Source organism: Dipodomys merriami, unplaced genomic scaffold (genome assembly GCF_024711535.1).
Source record: "Dipodomys merriami isolate MVZ:Mamm:240054 unplaced genomic scaffold, mDipMer1.0.p SCAF_24, whole genome shotgun sequence".
Taxonomy (NCBI): Eukaryota; Metazoa; Chordata; class Mammalia; order Rodentia; family Heteromyidae; genus Dipodomys; species Dipodomys merriami.
Window position 1 is genome coordinate 18,216,944 of NW_027203826.1, and position 19,098 is coordinate 18,236,041.

Sequence of the window (19,098 nt, forward strand, 5' to 3'; positions counted from 1 at the left end):
GATTTCAACATGTAGGCAAATCTCATTACGTGTTTAAGCTCTACTCACTTCCTCCTCCTGGGCTTTTCCCTGTCCTAACCAGCCTGGAATGTTTTAATGATGGAAGGAATCAGCAGGAGCCCCTACAACTGACCAGGGCTTCCTAGACACTGATGCAGTTAGTTACCCCTCCTCCTCTCCATCCTGCAAGGCCGGCTCTTATTATTCCAATGTTGCACACGAGGAAATGAAGCAGAATCAGGCCAGTCACTTGTCTAAGGCCACCAAACTGGCAGGTGGAATTTCAGTTCACATATGTCTGACTTCAAAGCCAAAGTTTTCTACTGCTCCATCGGATTAAATTTTGTATGTGAAGGTTGGAATTAGTAAAGCATATAACCTTGGGCTAGCCAATTAACCTCCCCTGAACCTCAAGTTTTTTTCCAAATGGCTAGGTAGAATGCAGTGAATGCCAGGATCTTCTGCCTCTAACATTCTCTGTTCCTATTGTTCTGAGGTAGCATGTGCAGCAATCTCTAGCAACAGCACCAGCAGTAAAGTCAGTGATGCTCATTAATTGAGTGTCTGCTCTGTATGAGGTGGGTTATAACTTTAATCCTTCTAACATGTTTATGAATGTCTGATTATTATTCTTTTTTATATTGTTAAGACTGAGGAGAAGAGAAATTCAGAAGCATACTCTAAGTCACGCAGAATCTAGAGCATAAACTGAGGATGAGCTGATTCCCAAGTCCAGGCCCATGTGTCCACTGTGTGCTATGGTTGTGAGGAAAGATGAGGAGGTTTCTTTACCTTCCTTTGCTTGTTTCTTACAAGCACCACTTTGTAACCCAACTGACTTAATCTGACTGTCAGGTCTACAGATTGTCTGACCCTAAGTAACCATTCCTTTTTACCCCAGGTTGATTTTTATTATTATTAATTGAATTGATTTTTAACTGATACATAAAAACATGAAAATGGCATATATTAATAGGATTTTATATGATTTTTGTGTCCTTATATGTCTATGTCTATTTCTTCCCTCCCTCCCTCCTTCCTTTTTTTCTTTTTCTTCTTTCTCTCTACCTTTCTTCTCTCTCCCTTTCTCCCTTTCTCCCTTTCTCTCTCTCTCTTTCTTTCTTTCTTTCTTTTTCTTTCTTTCTTCTTTCTTTCTTTCTTTCTTTCTTTCTTTCTTTCTTTCTTTCTTTCTTTCTTTCTTTCTTTCTTTCCCTTCCTTCCTTCCTTCCTTTCTTTCTTTTCTTTCTTTCTTTCTCTTTTCTCTTTCTCTCTCTCTTTCTTAAACTCAGTGCCTAACTGCTGTCCTTTACTTTTTCCCTCAAGGTTGGAACTCTACCATTTGAGCTCCATTTCTGGCTTGTTGTGGTTAACTGGAGATGAGTCTCACAGATTTTCCTGCCCTGGCTGCCTTCAAACCAATATTCTCAGATCTCAGCCACCTAGTCTGTCTTCCCAATTCTATAGGCAAATGTGCTGTTTACTTTTCTACCCATGGCACTCTGCCCTGAAAGGAGCTTTGCTCTGAAGAGCCTGGCTTGGTGCCTAGTCGTGTTTGTGGAAGCTGTTTAGTCCCCAAGTTACTAAACCCTTTGCTCCTATCTCATGTTTTCTGACTTCTTTGAACTTTAGCTTAGATGACTTCTAGAAATTGCCAAACTCTAGTATGATCAGGTTTTCTGGGCCAAAATCTTGGTGTGAAGTAAAGAAGCCTTTCTCAAGTGTGACGGTATCTATCACTAGTCCAGATGGAAAAGGCAATCAGCGAGAAAGAAAAACTGGGTTTCTGTGGGATAAGCAAGAGTCTACCAGAGATTAGTCAAAGGTCAAATTGGGTTTGAAAAGTGGGTAGCCTGGTAGAGTCAGTCTTTGGGACCAGACAGATTTAGGTTTGGGCAATATTGGCTTCTTCCCCTTTCTGGCCTCAACTGACAACTTCAGTCAATAAACTAAGGAAGATTCTTTTTTTTTTTGCGGGGGGGGGGTCTGGTCGTGGGGCCTGAACTCTGGGCCTGGGCACTGTCCCTCAGCTCTTCAGCTTAAGGGTAGCGCTCTACCACTTGAGCCACAGCACCACTTCTGGCTTTTTTTCTGTTTGCTTATGTGGTGCTGAGGAATCGAAGCCAGGGCCTCATGCATGCAAGGCAAGCGCTCTACCACTGAGCCACCTTCCCAGCCTCTAAGGAAGATTCTTGTTGGGTGGCTCTACACATTAGAAAACTACGCATGGCCTTTAAACACACTGGAGAAACAGAAAGGAGGTGGGTCCTATTATCGTTGTTACTAAGGAAATAGACTGAGGCGGTTTCCTGTCCTGAGCACGCAAGCATCACCATTTTTCATGTTGTTTTGCTTTTCCAAAAACTGGGGTGTGACCACTTGGTGAGTCAATGCTGACAGTACCCACTAGGCACTGAACAAATCTCTGTGATTGAAAACCAGCTCCCGAGGCTGTTGGAACACCCCATTCTGAGCCTTAATGGAAGAGTCTTGCAGCTGTTTATATGGGCAATTTTCAAAAACTGCCCCATTCCTATTTCAGCATAGAGATGCAATTATTACCTGAATTTTAACTGCTGTACAAGAAAATAAAAGAATAATAGCCCCTGACAAGTGAAAGTAAAAGATAAATTGGTCAGAGCAAAAATAAGTCACTTGTGAAGCAGGCTGGGCTTTGATAGTAAGAGGGACATGCAGGATGCTACACAGACTCATGTTCCTGCAGGGAGCCTAATGGCCTGGCTGATTGCTTTGTCCTGGAATTGTTTGCAATAGAACCCTGGCCAGCGATGTCTCAATAATGGCTGACAAACTCCTGAGTCACTCAGCCTTACCATTCACATTTATTGGTGAAGAGGAAACTCTACGTGCTAATTAGGTTATTAGGCTCTAATTATCCCAAAGCAGAGGGATATTGTTAAGAAAGAACTTCTAGCAGGGCACCAATGGCTTACACCTTTAATTCTAGCTACTCAGGAGGGTTGTATTTCAAAGCCAGGACAGGAAAATCTATGAGACTTATTGCCAATGAACTACCAAAAAGTCAGAAATAGAGCTGTGGCTCAAGTGGTAGAGCACCAGCCTTGAGCGAAAAAGCTAAGGAACAGTGCCTAGACCTTAAGCTCAATACTAGTATTGGCACAAAAAAAAAAGAAAGGAAGGAAGGGAGAAAGGAAGAAAGAAAAAAAGAAAGGAAGGAAGAAAGGAAGGAAAGAAAGAAGGAAGGAAGGAAGGGACGGAAAGGAGGGAAGGAGGGAAGGAGGGAAGGAAGGAAGGAAGGAAAGAAGGAAAGAAGGAAGGAAGGAAAGGAGGGAAGGAAGAAAGGCAAGCCCTAGGATTCTGCTTCCTGAGCCAGCACACTTTTCCTTCTATTTGTACTGTTTGATTATTTCTGAGGCTCATTTGCTAGCTGATCAAATGGAAGAGGTCAGAGGAGAAAATAAGAGTACAGGGGTGAAGCAGGGAGGCTAGAATACGCTTGAAGAATCACAAGATTGTCAGTCAGTGACTTGATGCTGTGAAATCAAATGGATGGAATGACTGTGCTTGCCTGCTGCACATCCATCTGTCTTTCTGGAAGCAGAAGTGTTGCTTCGAGAGCAGACACCATTAGTCAGTGGCCTGGCTCTGCGTCAGTCTCCTTACTTCAACTTTCACACAGTTGCATGTTCCCAAATTTCTCTGAAAGGTCCTGAAGGAGATCACCAGCTTCTGACCTTTGTGAGCTAGAGCGTCTGAGACTTTGGGGGTCTGTCCCAGCCCTGGAAGAAGGCTGTGTGGGGGTGGGGTGGGGAAAGGGTAGTGGGAATGACTTGCTGATCCAGGAAATGTACAAATCTCCTCCCTGGCCTCTCTTCCCTGCCCCCGCAGCCCTCTGTGTCTATTTAAAAGCTCTGGGCTAGGCTGCTCTGAGGTCTGTCCATCCCCTCCCCTCCTTGTTTACTGGAACATTGGGTCACTGCAGTGCAGTTGGAATGCAAGCTCTGGACCATCTAGCAAGGCATCATGTCATTGCACGCTCTGTTTTTCCCTCCCTCCCACCAAGTTTTTCAGAAAACTGAGCCAGGCTCAGTGTGTATCTCCAGAGATGCATTCCAAATTCTCGGCTTGCAACTCAGCAGTTTTCATACATCTCCTTTTAAAAATCCAGGTACCCTGAAAGGTTAGAGGTGAGAATGACTGGACACAGGCAGGGAGGGAGGGTCAGAAGCTGGGGGAGGGGTAGGCAACTGAGATAGTTGTGGCTTGCGACTGACTGCTCTCTGCCACATACAATTGACCAAACATTTCTCCTCTTAACAAAGCAAAGAGGAAGTAAAGCACCAGTCGCTCATGCTGGTCATCCTACTCAGAACGCTGAGATCTGAGGATCATGGTTCAGCCTAGGCAGGAAAATCTGTGCAAGTTATCTCTAATTAACCACCTGAAAGCCAGAAGTGAAACTATGGCTCAAGTGGTAGAGTGTTAATGTTGAGTGAGAAAGTTAAGGGATAGCCCCCATGCCCTGAGTTCAAGTTCCAGTATAAGCATGTATACATGCGCGTGCACGCGCGCGCGCACACACACACACAAGCAAATAGGAAAAGAAGTTTTGTATAAGAGGTGTTTCTGACTCAGTTGAAGAGAATGAAGGAATGAAGAGCAAACTGGCCTCTAGCTTGTGCATCAAGACACAGCTAAGAATATACCAGCAACAAGAGAAGGCTGTGCTGTCCTTTTCTTCCTTAAACACAAATTAGCTGGATCTCCAGCGTCTAAATTCGGCCTATTTCCTATTTTCCTCCAGAATTCCTCCCCCTTGCCTTTTCTTGCGATTAAATGATACGTTGATAATTTAAGCACAAGTTTTGGTTCTCAAAGTGTGATCCTTCAAATTGAAGCATTGACATCTTTTGGAATTTATTAGAATATGTGTTTTCTCACCTTGCCCTTCTAGACATACAGAATCAGACACTCTTGAGGTAAAACACAGCGTGCCCTGTGTGTGTGTGTGTGTGTGTGTGTGTGTGTGTGTGTGTGTGTGTGTGTGTGTGTGTGTGTGTGTGTGTGTGTGTTAGTATTGGAGCTTGACTCAGGACCTAAGCACTGTCCCTTAGCTTTTTGGCTCAAAGATGGCCTTGTCTGGGTAATTGGAGATGAAATTCTCAGACCTGCCTGCCCAGGCTGGTTTTGAACCTCAGTCCTCAGATCTCAGTAGCTAAGATTACAAGCCTGAGCCACCGATGCTGGTTAACACATAACAGTCTTATGTGTTAACAAGCTCTCCAAGTGATTCTGATTGTGTGTGAGACATAGAGTAGAGGATTTTCCACAGGCCTGGGAGAAAGGAGAAATGTTCATGTTTTCCTGGCCCTCCAGATGTGAGGAGTGCAAAGTGTGTGCCACACTGGTGAGCTCTGGCTCTTACCACTCACCTTTCAAGCTGGAGAAAGGGTGAGCATGAGGATAGGGAGGGGAACTTGAGGAATCTGCTGTTGCCAGTGAGCTGGTTTTACTGGCCAGGGATCTGGACCTGCACCTGCCTAGTGTTTGTATTGTGCCCAGAAGACCATGAGGTCTTCTGCCATCGGTTACATACTGATACAGATCCCATTAGTGCTTCTCACCTGCTTGGGGAAACTAATTGACTCCTGGCTATAGATAGAGGTGATAGAGTCTATTCCTTTATTCTGTGACCCCTTTCCATGAGTAATAAAGCAAACAGCTAAAACCACACTCTTCACCTTGACAATTCTTTCCTTTTTATTCTTTGAAAGACACTCAGAGAGAGCCTTCAAGATTACTAAGGGGGTTGACTTATATGAATTTGAATTTGCCATGTTGAAAATTCAGTAACTGCTGGTCATGAGTGGTTATTGAGCAGTAGCTATGAGGGCAGCCAGAATCACAAAATCCTATAAAATCCTCAGCCATCTCTTTCCTATTGAGTTCATGTTGAAATGGTAACTCTTTGGATATATTTGTTTTAAGTAAAATCTATTATTAAAATAAATTTTAGTTCTTTCTCCCTTCCTTCCTCTCTCCCTCTACCCTTCCCCTTTTCCTTATTTCCTCCCTTTAAACTTTTTTTTTTGTCTCTCTCCCTTATTTCCTTTCCCTTCCTTTCTTTTTTTTGTGCTGGTACTGGGACTTGAATGCGGTGTTTGGGCCCAGTCCCTTACCTGTTTTGCTCAAGGCTCACTCTCTAACACTTAGCTTCACTTCTGGCTTTTGGGTGGTTAATTAGAGCTAAGAGTCTTATGAACTTTCCTGCCAAGGCTGGCTTCAAAGCATGGTCCTTGGATCTCAGCCTGCTGAGCAGCTAGGATTACAGGTATGAGCCACCAGCTCAGGCATTTTTAAATATTTAACAATGTGATTGCTAGGAAAACTAAAATTATAAGTGTAGTTTGCATTTGTTGCTCACATTATGTTTTCATTAGGCAGCATTGGTTAGCTTGGGGCTGTGGTTTTGGTCAGGACTAGTGGTGATCTGAGGAGTAAATACCAGGAAACAGGTGTAATAATGAATAGAGTAAACATTCAGTTGTGACAAGATAGCATGAAACATGCTGGTCATCTTGTGGCCTCTGGACTGCCTTATAACTAGGGTTGAATCAGAGTCTTGCCACTAACTTAAGCAATTAATCTCTCAAAACTTTATTTTTGTATTCATGAAGAGTTGTCTTAATTCTTAAAGGATTTTCATGATCATTAGCTAAAAGTGAATGCAAATAGCATAACAGTGTCCCTGGCTGTTAATAATAACCCAATCAACACTAACTCTTGTTAAATAAGAAGAAATGCTGTTTCTAGACTGTCTTAAGTACAGATTGTGGAATCTTCATGTCCAAAGGTCTCGAATGTTTATACAGATTTTCTCTATCTGGAAACTTATAGCTGGCTATGGAGTCTAGGACTCTGCCATGATACTTAAGATCCAGAGGATGGTTCCTAGACAGGGACCCTATACAACTTAACCATTTATATGGCATAGATGATGAATGAATTCTGGGACAAAAGACAGGGTGTATTCTGAATGAGAAGCTAGTCTCTTCACTTGCATCTATGGAGTTGGATGGAATTCCGAGAAGACAAGAAAGCAGTTCCTCTTCCCACATGCTAGCACAGAACATCTAGAGTAGGTTCTTCCAAAGTAAGGCCATTCTCTCATAAAGTTTACATGGAGGGAGTGAGGAAAGGAAAGAAAATAAAGCAAGTACAATGAGAAAGGGGCAAACCCTGAGCACACAGAAAGCGGTGGTGCCAGGCTTCGTCTCAGAAAATACTGAATGTAGAATTCTAATAGCCTATCTCTAGTCATAAAGCCTCTGAACTCCCAGAATGCCATCATCATTGTGAAACCTGTAACAGGATTTTAGCCATTAATACCACCATAACAACAACAACAAAGCTGAAATTTCCTTCATGGGTATTGGTCAATACTATAGAAATGAAGAAGTTGAGGTTGGGAAAGGTTTCCAGTTGAGACTGGGTGGTCCAAGGATCTGTCTTGAGCTGTAGTCACCCTTGGGACTAAAAGAAGCAAAGCTTAGACATGATGTACTTAGTTGGAGAAAGGGTTAAAGATTCCCCCGTCTCTCTCTGAATTGTACCACTTAATTTACCACCATCACCATCTTGTCACTGTCCTCTTCATCATCGTTGTCATCAAATAGGTACTCTTGACTCAGTACTTCCTACATGCCAGAAACTCTGCAAAGTGTTTTTCCTGGTTGAGCTCATTGAATTCTCTTGACAGATGTGAGGTAAGTGCTGTTATTAAGCTCTTTTAGTAGGAAACCATGCAAAGACACATCAAGGAACTTGGGCAGTTAACGCCCTTGCTGATGAGCTTGCTGGGACCTTCATGAACAATAAACAGTGACGCAAACCGAGACTTCTATATTACAGATCATGAAAGGAATCTCTCTAGATTGGAAATTATTTTTTTCTTTTTTTTAGGTGGTACTGGAGTTTGAACTCAGGACCTTGCACTAGGCAAATGCTTTACCATTTGAGTCATGCTTCAGCCCTTTTTGCTTTACTTATTTTTAGATAGGGTCTCATACTTTTGCTCAGCACATCCTAGAACGATGATCTTCAGGCCACCATCTCCTGAGTAGCTGAGATTACAGGCATGAACCTCCCTACCTAGTCTTAGATGAGATATTCTTTTTTTTCCCCTTATTTAAGTATTTTATTATATCCCTTCCCACAAATTATCAAAATGTATACACAAGCAGGACACTGGAATCAGATCCAGTGAAAACAGGTGTTTTACCATGAGGAAGAACATACAACAGAAACAAAAGAATCACATAGTGCATTATAAGGATGTTAACAATAGCAAGCAAGAAAACAAAAACAAAAACAAAAAAAACAACAAAACACTTCTGTCCCTTTCTTGTGCTCATTTCTCTTAGCATCATCTTATATGATCCTATGAACATAGCTTTTGACAATTTCTGCTTATCCTAGACATATACTAGCTATTGCAAATAAGGGAAACATGGGACTTATGTAGCTTTGGGCCTGGTTTATTTCACTTAGTATAATTTTCTCCAAGACTTTTCACTTCCTAACAAATGGGGCAACCTCATTCATTCTGATGGAGGCATATAATTCATATATACTCCTCGTACAACATTTTCTTGATCCACTTAGATGAGATATTCTTAACTTTATGCCAACTTCAAGGTCCCTTATTATTTTAAAAAATGTGTTACAAACCTATATTTCCTTGAGGTGAAATGTACAGATTATATAACTCATCTGAACATACAATATTTGAAAGTCAATAATTTGTCATAACAAAATAGGAAATGAATATTTTTCGTAAGGAATGTACAGTTCAATAAATAAACACCCAAGCATAATGGGACTGTCAGATGCTTGTGCCTTCTACAAAACATCACCATGAAAAGCATATGTATAAATATAAACCCACAAATACCATAATTGATGCTGAATGCCTGAGGTGACCACCTGAGAGGAAGGCATTCCTGGCAAAACTTTAGACAGAATACAGTTCAATTTCTATCATGTTGATTACATTCTGGGGAAACTCAATGCCTATCTATGCAAATCACACTAAAACACTATGTATTTATATATAAGAAAGAGTTAGCCAGGCGCCGGTGGCTCATGCCTATATACCTAGTTACTAAGGAGGCTGAGATCTGGTTCAAAGCCAGCCTGGGCAGGAAAGTCCGTGAGACTCTTATCTCCAATTAACCACAGAAAACTGAAGTGGCATTGTGACTGAAGTGGTAGAGCACTCGCCTTGAGCTGGAGAGCTCAGAGAGAGTTCAAGCCCCATGACTGACTAGAAAAAGAAAAGAAAAGAAAAAGAAAGAGTTCAGTTCCAGCACAATAAGATTCTCAAGCATACAATATCCAGTAGGACACGTAAAGCATAGATAATTTTTTTAGTATAACAGAACTGACCAAAGCATAGAACAACATTATATTGACATTTATGTCATACCTGTGCCAAGAAAATGCCAGTGACACATCTACTTCAATGACTGGACTTAAGGGATACTTTGCTAAAGATCCTCAATCTTGGCTTCACATTTAATTGACCTAGGGAACTTAAACTGAAATTCTGATTGGTGTCACCAGTAAAGTCTATGATGTGATTGGTCAGGGCCACTTCCTGGTCACTGGTGTATGTTTGCTTTAATTTATTAGCTTTTAATTTACAAATAGTGGCACAAGGTTATCCTTAGTGTTTTTTTTTAATTATTTCAAAGCTATTCAGTTGTTTGGTAACCTTATCTGAATGGGAACATCAATTTTTGAGATGACAAATTGTCTTTTTTTTTTTATGGAGCTGTTTCTTGGTCAGAATGGCCTTTTTAGGGCCAAAGAAAAATCTTAGATTATAAGATAGGACAGGCAGTACATGACTTCAAGCTCTCACAAGTAAAAAATCCAGTCCAAGAAATCCCATGAGTTGAGTACAGGAGTATAGTTTACTTGCAAATGTAGAATAAATAGAAGGAAAGTTCAATTAAATAAAAAATAAATCAGCCAGTGATTTCTTTTTTCTTTTTTAGGGAAGACACTCATATTCATATTAAGCTCTTCTAAACTCCAAGCTATCTTTCCTTAGGCTATATTTGTGCATTTATGCTTGTTTAAAAAACACCAAGAAGGGGCTGGGAAGGTGGCTCAGTGGTAGAGCGCTTGCCTTGCATGCATGAGGCCCTGGGTTCGATTCTTCAGCACCACATAAGCAAAAAGAAAAAAGTCGGAAGTGGTGCTGTGGCTGAAGTGGTAGAGCGCTAGCCTTGAGCTAAAGAGCTGAGGGACAGCATCCAGGCCCAGAGTTCAGGCCCCATGACCGGACGCCCCCCCCCCCCAAAAAAAACAACAAAAACAAAAAAACACCAAGAAAACAAGAAGCAAAAAAATCTAGAGCCACTGTGGAGGAGCTATGTGCTGTATCTGTAAATCAGGAATATACTTTATCTTTAGTGCCAACTTCAAACAGATAAATGTGGGTTCCTGGACTCGAAGGATTCAAAGCCCAGTGCAGGGCCATTGAAGGGTTTTGAGATATGTTGGTTAATGCTATCTGTTTTAGGCTTCCAGTGGAGGGACATGGAAATGACCCCCATCCCTCCCTTAGGCCCTAAAGTTATCATGAGAGAGGAAGCACATTTCTCAACAATAAAAAGTGAACTGCCTACTGCTGGATGCCTTTTTGACCTGATGGATTTTATCACCACCACCACCACCACCACCACCACCACCACCACCATTATCATCATCATCATCATCATTCCCATTACCCAATGATAATTCCAATTTACTGAGGCCCAGTTATTTATCTTGAATTCTACACTGATTACCTCATTCATCATTACTTTACAAGACAGAGTTTTCATCAGAATCTGTGTTCTCAAACCTGGTGGAAAGAACTACTTTTCAAATCTGTACCTGTCTAGCTCTAAAGTCCCAAAGAGCAGTATTTTGGACTAAAAATCTAATTTGAGACCATGTTCCAAAAGTGCTGAAATCTTTACCCTGAATTCACTGTTTGGATTTTTGCTCACATGGCATGAGATTCAACAAAGACCAACTAACAGACTTATAGTACACATTCTAGTTTTGCAGCATTTCAATGAAATTCCTTGGTATTCAATCCTGACTATGAGTTTAACTGGAAAACATTAAAATATAATAGGGAACTTCTGATTTTTTTCTATGTTTAGTGTTATTTCTTAGTTCTAATCTTTGTGAAATGTTTGTTGTTCTCTTCTCAGCCCACAATAATAGAGGAAATCCCATTCATTGTCATAAAATCTGGCATCTAAAAGGGGACTGATACTTAATGAACTATAAATATTTAGAATAAATTAATCCATGTACATGATATTTTTTAAAGTACTTTTTAATTTTGGTGCAGTTATGTTGATTAAATTTTCCTTTTATGGTCTATCAGTAAATCTTGAAATTTCAGCTTTACTAAAGATCACAAAGTTGTTGTTGTTGTTGTTGTTGTTGTTGTTGTATGTGTGTGTGTGTACCTGTCCTGAGGCTTGAACTCAAGGCCTGGGTACCGTCTCTGACCTTCTTTTGCTCAACACTAGCATTCTATCACTTGAGCCAGAGACCCACTTCTAGCTTTTTTAAAAATTAAATTTATTAAAAAAATGTATTTTTTGTCAGTCGTGGCACTTTAATGCAGGGCCTACGTGTGCTAAAGGCTAACACTCTACCACTTTGAGCTGCAATGCCACTTCTGGTGGTTAATTGTAGGTAAGTGTCTCACGAACTTTACTGCCTGGGCTGGCTTTGAACCACAATCCTCAGATTTTAGCCTCCTGAGTAACTAAGATTACAGGCATGAGCCACTGGTGCCCAGCCAACTTCACAAAGATTTTTGTCCTATGTTTTCTTCTCCAAATTATATTAGCTTTTATATTTAGGTCTATGAGTCATTCAATTGACTTAAAAACATCAAGATTCTTGTAGACTTTAGTGTTGGCTTTCTAAACATGTTTTCATCTGCTCTGCACTTCCAAGTGAAACAGTTTGAGTGTAGATAATGTTGTTTCTATCTTGAAACATGTTGTAAAAATTGTTTTTCCAAGTGGATTTCTTTAAGTAGAAATATCATGATAATTTGGGTTTTAATTCATTTTCTTCTTTATTTGACTTAGCTCCATTCAATTAGAGTAATAATTGTAATTTTTAAGGCATGTTTGCTAAATAAACATGAAATCATCCAGAAAAAAATTGTTTTTCTAGGCAGAATCTCTCATGGTATCATCATCATATTTTTTTTAATCACTTGACTTTGTTCTTCTAAGAGGAAGCATGTCTCTCCTGTTGTTTTCCCCAATTCTTTCTCTCCTACTTCCAAAATCTCAAGGCACAGAAAACTTGTCTGGCTAATGGTGTTATAGTCTTCTGTTTCAGAATAATCCTATCCAAAAAATGGAGGTATTGCTCAATACTTTCTATCCACTTAACCAGATAACTACTTAACCCTAACTACGACTCTGGAATCTAATCCTTAAATTATATGCAAAATAATCTTCAACCCAGTGCTTAAGAAACAGATCACCAGCAGGAAGATGAAGTCTTTGGGTAAGAGCTATAATTACAGAGGCCAAGGACTGTTCTGACTAAAGTCTTGCTGTTCTCACCTCAAGCTGTGAACACTGTGAACAAGACATTGCTGTTTAAGAACTTCTCAAGGGATTTGGGGGAGGCAGAATCTTCTCTGAATTTCTGAGAAGCCTTGGTTTCAGAGGTACAATTAACCAAAATGTCTGCTCACAATTGCTAGAGCAGATTTATCTCATATTCCCATCTGTTTGGCTTTCTGGAAAGGACAAAGAAACAGAAGATAGAGTGATTTGTATCCAACATGTGGAGGAATGTCTTGCCTCTCCTTGTTGGGGTTGTGTCCTTTATTGTTTCTTGAAGGACCTCCCCTCTGCCCCTTAACAACCTGCGTAGGAAAGGGGTCAAAGGTACCAACAGTTTATATAATGCAAGTCTGCAGTAAGATATTCATGGCCCATAACGGAACCCAGAAGTTGGTACCTAACACAGGTCATCCCAGGCCAAAGCATGGTAGATTTTATGAAGAACTTCTGTTGAGTTTTGGGGTAAATTTGAGATTGACATTGGAGATTACCAGTGAGTTGATCCTGCGGAAACCTGTGAAGCGCACAGAGGTGTGAGAGAACATCAGAAATCCAACAGGTGGTTCAATGGGCCACAACCAGCCCACTGTAGGTGGGCTCATAATTAGAGGTTGCTTTCAACTCATCTTCTCTGATTGTGGTTGAAGGACAAGCTGGGTGTTACACTGGAGGACTCTCATAGTCACATGCCTGTGTTCTCAATTGTCCTAAGAAAACCAATTCCTTGGCTCATTCAAGGAAAGTTTTATAGTTAGGTGGATCCATTCCTCTTAGAAAGCATTGAGAAATGTTTTACTGAGACAGGCATGGGCATGAAGGATAGCTCTTCCTACGCTTAGTAGTTTATCAAGAAGCACACCTCTTCCTAACAAGTTTATCCTCTACACTTTCTTGCTTGTTTTTCAAGCCATGTGTTAGATAGCTTTTGAGATTGGCTCCCTGAGGAACCTACCCTTAACCTCATCCAGTCATGGCTGAAATAACAATAAGGAACAAGAAATGTGGCTAAACAGAGTGGGAATGGGAAACTAGACTAAGAAGATCTTCAAATGCCAAATTAAGGAGGTTGGACTTGCTCCTGTGGGTAGAACAGTCCTGTGCATTATATTCTTGACAGTCGCCGAGCTACAGAGACTTGCTTGCTCCTGATTGGTTTAAGGCGCCAACTGTTCTGTCCTAACTGAATTATACATAGATATCCTGAAAGCAAAAGTTCTGCTAGTATTTCTTTGCCATCCTCTGGGATTTCAGGCAGATGTTTGGAATGACCCCAAATGCATAGGAAACATAAAGGAAATGTATTGGAAAGTGCCACAAATACGTTGTTTTAAGTTTGCATGGGCTCCCAAGGGAAGTTGTATAAAGAGAGATGTGGGTACCTTAGATAGATACAGTTTCCTAAAATTCAAGGTGAGTAGACGTTGTGTTTTAATGTAGAGTCAAAAATCATCCTCAATTCCTCCAGTCTATTCTAAATGGTTATATTTTGCTCCATTTTCCTGTCTCTCCCACTAGGAGGCAGCAGTATTCCCTTTGTCCTCATGCAAAGGGCTCCCCTAAATCAACAACTACACCTCACACGCACATAGACAGGCAGGCAGGCAGACAGACAGACAGACAGGCAGGCAGGCAGGCAGGCAGACAGACAGACAGACAGACAGACAGATAGATAGCCATAGTCTGAAGAATCATCCTTAGTTTTGACCTTTACTGATTGGGAGAATGTTGCCTAGAGTCTTGGCTGATCAGCCAAACAGGAAGTTCTGGAACACACAATCCTGTGACCTCCATCTATCCCTGGAGAAGCTGTCCCACAAGCCACATATCAATAAAAACATCTCTCCGTGAAGCGTCCCCATGGCTGCTTTGATTTTGCAAGCAGCAATTGGCAAGTTGAAAGATTACAGAACCTATGGTGGGGAAAGAGTCTTTAAGAGGGTGTTGTGCTGTCTTTTCCCATTGAATTTTATGCAACCTTGGGTCCCTTAGGAATTTCCACAGAAAGTTGGTCAGGGTATGCTGGATCTCACACCCTAGCTTGCTGTTTATTTCACAGTTGGTTGCAGTGTGGTGGCCTTGATGCTCACGTCAGCAGCTTAAATCCTGTGAGTGCACCAGAAATGGAACGTCCCAGAAAACCACCAAAGTATGTTCTGCACATGTTTTACTCAGATCTAGGGTTTCTACATTACTTCCTCCAGTGGTGACAGGTATTAAATTTGATCATTATGGTCAATATGCTTCTTGCACATTGCCATCTCAATATACCCTGGGAAAGATCTGCCCATCAGTTGGGCAGAACTTCCCAAAGTTTGTTACACCAGGGGTATTCAGGTTATTTATGAATCACAAGAGAGGATAGCCAAAGGCCATGGTCAGCCTCTCTCACCTCACTTACACTGTGGCTTCCATCAGAATTAAAGCCTTCAGCTGGCCTCCTGCTCAAACCTTTTAAAGGATTTGAGAGATGCCTGGTACCACGTTGAGGATCAGAGGTGATTACATGCATGTAGAAGGCAGAAACCAGGGGATGGTTTAGGAGGAAATTCAGATTTTCCTTCTTTGAGTTCTGCTGAAGTCCTTCCCGGGCTTTTCAGAGAAACAAAACAAAACAAAAACAGCCCAGCTCCTTCAATAAACATGCACTAAGACTGAACTCGCCTTAGGGCCAGGTCACAGGAGGGAGAAAGACTTGAGCATGGCTTTGTCTGTGACACCCGTTACTTGCAAAAGGCTTATATGCTTGCTCAGCATGGCAGGCATGCAAGTCCTTTGTAAGTAACAAATCCATCAGGGACTTGATGGATTAGCAAAAGTCCTAGATCTCCTTGCTCATTCATTCAGTAAAATAAGCACTAAAGAGACGAATTACTATAACTTTTAGTAAAGGAAACAGATGTAACAGCAGAACAAAAGTATTCTGGTTTCTAGCAACTCCCATTGATGTAGAAGAGTGGATACATACACTATATACAATAAAAATGATTCTAATACTGATACTTGTCATTCTGTAGTATAGGTATTTGCAATTGCTATGAGAATGCAGAAGGAATTATTAAGAGATTAGCTTGTTTTCCCAGTGAAAAATTCACAATACTAATGATTGAGAAAGCCTGGTATTATCCACCAGGAAGCCTATGGGTTTTAGCTTCAGAAAAATTTTATTTATTTACTTAACAGATATTCATTGAGCACCTCTTATGTGCTGCTAGGTTCTAGTGATACATAGTGAATAAGAGAGGAGAAACACCTTGTGTTTCAGCAAAGCGACACACAGGTATTTCCTAACAGAAGTAAATCTAATTGGATTTTTGTGGTTCAGATTATTCAATACTGTAGGACACCCCAGCACCTGATACTGAAGCGACTCTAAGCAGTAGTATCAAACAGTATGTCTGACTACTGACCCACCCCAAAATACAACACACCCCAGACATACTGTAATCTTAACTCCATACCCTTGCAATAAAACAAAAACCACAATATGAGCCACATGACTTTCTTGGTTATTTACAGCATATAAAAGTTAGGTTTAACCTTAGTATTAGTAGCTCACAACTGTACTCCTATCTATTCAGGAGGCTGGGATCTGGAGGATCTTGGGTTTGAAGCTAACCCTGGCAGAAAAAGCCTCAAGATTTTGTTTTCAATCAACCAGCAAAAAGCCAGACTGGAAGAAAAACTCAAGTGATAGAGTGTCAACTGAGTGAGCAAGAAAGCCGAGCACAAGGGCAAGATGGAATTCTTTGCTCCTACTATAATGAACAACAAGAAGTTATGTATACAATTGTATGATATCTGTGCTGTACTGTATAACTGTTATTTATACAGAAATGTACATACCTAAAATAAAATATTTTACTGCTGAAAACAAAAACAGTCATTTACGCTTTTGGAAAATGACACCAATAGACTTGTTCCATGCTGCCTTGCCTTCAATCTGTAGATACTGCAGTATCTGTGAAACACACAAAAGGCAAAACACAATAAGATACAGCATGCCTGCATACATTGAGGGTGCTTTATATGTCAGTGGTGTGCTCAAAAATGCATAACAACTGGTTCTGAAAAAGAGAAAAAGAAAAGTAAAACCCTGATTCATAGCACTTACCAATTTCTGTAGTATACTCTTGTCAAGCTACCACTGAGACACCCTGAGCCCAAAGTAGCAGAGGGAACATTACTGGCTAGCTGCAGCTCCCATTGGTAACAGACTTTACAACAAGGAAACGCAGGTATGGGAGACCTTAGCAGTGAAAAGTTCATTTTCAGTGATGTGTTGAGATCAATTTCTTGAAGTCACCCCACCGATTCCACAAAAGAAAGCATGGGCAAACATTATTCTACTAACTAGGAGAGAAAAATAGATGCATGTCTACTTGTAGTGGTTTAAGATTTCTTTTTTTTGTTTGTTTGTTTGTTTGGGTCCAGTCGTGGGGCTTGAACTCTGGGCCTGGGTGCTGTCCCTCAGCTCTTCAGCTCAAGGCTAGCACTCTACCACTTGAGCCACAGCGCCACTTCCAGCTTGTTTCTTTTTGCTTATGTGGTGCTGGGGAATCGAACCCAGGGCCTCAGGGATGCAAGGCAAGCACTCTACCACTGAGCCACCTTCCCAGCCCCTAAGATTTCTTTTTAAGGGATTTAAACCATGGGCAGCTATGTAGAACATGGTGATCGGGAGCCTCTCTAGGAGGGAGCTTTACTGCTTCAGTGAGTTCAATGCTGACTATTAAAAAGTATATTAAAAAAAAAAAACACCCTTGCCCTCTCCACAGCCTCTCTACCTGCCCCCAACACTCAACACACCCACAGTAAGCTGTAGCTTTTAGAAAATAGGTGTTACTCTTTTTTTTTTTTTTTGGTCCTGTGGGGGTGCTGGTCCTAGAGCTTAATTAAACTCTGGGCCTTGGCACTGTCCCTGAACATTTTTGCTCAAGGCTAGTGCTCTGCCACTTGAACCACAGCTCCACATTTAGCTTTTTTATTTTTTGTTTTTCTTAATTTTAATTTTTTTAGTAGTAGTTAATTGGAGATTAACAGACTCACAGATTTTTCCTACCTGAGTTGGCTTTCAACAGTGATTCTTAGATTTCAACTTCCTAAACAGCTAGGATTACAGGCATGAGCCACTGGTGCTTGGCTAACAGGTGATACTCTTTATTCCAAGATGCCTTTACTATACCACGTGCTCTGAGTACAAGAAAAGCTCACGTATTCACTTATTTTAGTAAAGCTATGGTTTTATTGTGTCCCCCCAGAAGGGACTATGGGATATCTTTTTAATAGTCAAATAAGAGAGAGCAACAGTCTCTAAAACATGTTTTGTTTATTAAAAACAAATTTGCTCCTGTGGCTTACTTTTGCTTTACATGGAATCACACACACCCTTCCAATTAAGTCAGGTTATTTTTAGTTGTTTAATCAAAGACTGAATAAAATATTTACAACAAATATGATGAAAAAAAGAAAGAAAAGCAATTTGCAATGCCTTTTCTAAGCCTGGCGTCATTCTGAATGTAGGAGTACTGTGTCCCCTGTGTAACAATCATGTATCACCAAGTAGGTCAGCTGAAAACCATCCACAGTGTGTGCCTACTATGTGTCCAACTCACACTGAAAACCATCCAAGTGTGTGTCAGTGACTCACCATCATCCCAAGTCTGAGCCAACTCTCTGCTTTCCAGTATCTCTTCCTCTTCCGGGAAATGCAGCAATTCAGTTATATAGCTTACGTGTTTGTGCACACCAGGGCTTTTAGGAACTGGCTGTTCATGTTTCTTTGGCTCAGAGATCTGTGTTCCCATACCATTATTTATGATGTAACCTCGAATCTACTTTATAGACTTGAACTCAATTCAGTTTGGAAATTGTGTAAGAGATCTGCTCCACCCATTTTTTTTCTATTAAATAGCACAAGGGCTGTATAGGGACAATTTATGCAGGGTCCCTGGGACAAATCCCAACCTATTATTTTGCCATTTCCTTACATCTCACTGAGATGTTATCCCCCAGGATAACAGGAAAGGGACGACTTTCCTGAATGACTGTTTGGTCAGCCCGCAGTGCTCACAGCGATTACACTCCCCGTATCCCACTATCTCAAGAGATCCATCCCCGTACCAGGAAAGTCATTTCAGAGACAGGCTGGTTGCAGATTGGGAAGTGAAAACTGGAAATTTGGCCAATGACAGGGAAGTTAGGAAGTAATTACTAGAATATGATCTTTTGAGAATATGATCTAAACCCACATCATCACCAGCATCATTAATGACTTGGCTCAGAATGGCTTTGTAATGTTAAAATGAATGTTGAGTGAGTGAGTGCATACATGCCATATTCTTGCCTCCTGCTCTAAGAACTGTACAAAAGCATCTCATTCGTGTGTCTTCTCTACACCAGGAACCAGGGACTTGGTGAGCCATAGAGCCCAGCATCCTGAAAGCATCTTGTT

General features: G+C 41.0%; 1 long non-coding RNA gene across 1 annotated transcript; it reads left to right on the plus strand.

Moving 5' to 3' along the window:
- The first annotated feature begins 527 nt into the window (after positions 1-527).
- Positions 528-16,419, plus strand: LOC138835645 (uncharacterized). The gene is made up of 3 exons (XR_011374676.1): positions 528-578; positions 14,704-14,793; positions 16,226-16,419. It is a non-coding gene; the product is annotated as an uncharacterized lncRNA (long non-coding RNA).
- The last annotated feature ends 2,679 nt before the right edge of the window (positions 16,420-19,098 follow it).